Raw genomic sequence first — 1233 nt, 5'->3', positions numbered from 1 at the left:
GCGAAACCGATATTTAATTATACGGCGAGCAACACTGAATCTAATTCGCGTTTGATTTGAATTTGTTTTACGCCCGTTCACTGACTCTACAACTGCTTCCAAAGACTGCTTTGCACACAGTCAATGCAAGTATCAAAATCTTCATTGATGCACTGACTCTAATACGCGAACAGTCTGTGCGACTGTTTAAAGATAAAAAYATAACTTTDWTCGWACAAWKTCTAMTRYAATTACTGCTTTGGTCGCAGTCAATTTAATATGAAATATTTTTAATACAATCGCGTAACACAAACGAATTACAATTAACGAACGAACATGCTTTTATAATCTGTGATTTTAATTAAATTTTAACGATATAACAACACTCCCATATATTATTGCTTCGCGCACATTTGCAATCTGAAACAGAAATAAAAAACAATACTATTAATATCATTACTATTACTAAAAACCATTAAAATGTTTGTGGTATTATGGAATACAAAAATATACTCACTTGGAATCTCCATCGATGAATGCACGATGGGTCTCCAACCCTTAGGATGACGATGGGTACACGTTTAAAGAAAGAAACTTACGGAGTTTCATAACCGAGCAAACGAAACTGTCAAATACGACGATTAACACTGATTCTACTTTCCGACTTTTTTATATATTTTTTTAACGAAGCAACACACGAGTATTTCATTGCCTACGCGCTCGATTGCAATGATGTTCTAAAACAGAAAAAGAAAAAGAACAATTAATGTCATCGTCGTAATAAAAAACCATTAAAGTTATTATAGAAATGTTTGATAGAAAAATATACTTACTTTTAGTCTTCATTGAYGACTGCAGGATGGGTTTCCTACCCTTAGGATGACGATGATTAAAATAAAATAAAATAAAAAAATCTGTAAAGCTGAAACATACTAAAGATTATATTATAGTACAATATTCCCTGTTAATCATTTCTGAAGGCATTTCACACACTTTAAAAAATATTCTATCATAAACAATCTATGTAAATTCAAGCAATATTAATTGCCTTAATCTCACTACTTGAAGTATGTAATGTTTGTTAAAATATTAATTGAAAATTTTTAAAGTTATAGTATACAACTCAATAAAGAGTAACCTAAAAAATAAAACCTTTTTATACTATGTTATCTAATGAAAAACTTATTAAAGTATTTAACGTTAGAATGTAGAAGAATTTAACTTTAGGTAACGTTAGAAATAAAATCAATAAAT

The 1233-nt window shown here is 29.4% G+C and overlaps 1 long non-coding RNA gene across 1 annotated transcript; it reads right to left on the bottom strand.

Moving 5' to 3' along the window:
* Positions 1-301: 301 nt before the first annotated feature.
* On the bottom strand, positions 302-874 carry LOC106792944. Its single transcript, XR_001382363.1, has 3 exons — positions 813-874; positions 497-716; positions 302-399 (listed from the first exon to the last, which is right to left on the bottom strand). It is a non-coding gene; the product is annotated as an uncharacterized LOC106792944 (long non-coding RNA).
* Between the last annotated feature and the right edge of the window lie 359 nt (positions 875-1233).

This window comes from Polistes canadensis, unplaced genomic scaffold (genome assembly GCF_001313835.1).
Source record: "Polistes canadensis isolate GaletaPanama2010 unplaced genomic scaffold, ASM131383v1 scaffold_2306, whole genome shotgun sequence".
NCBI lineage: Eukaryota > Metazoa > Arthropoda > Insecta > Hymenoptera > Vespidae > Polistes > Polistes canadensis.
The sequence above is the reverse complement of the archived record's forward strand: the minus strand, read 5'-3'. Positions and strand labels throughout refer to the sequence as shown.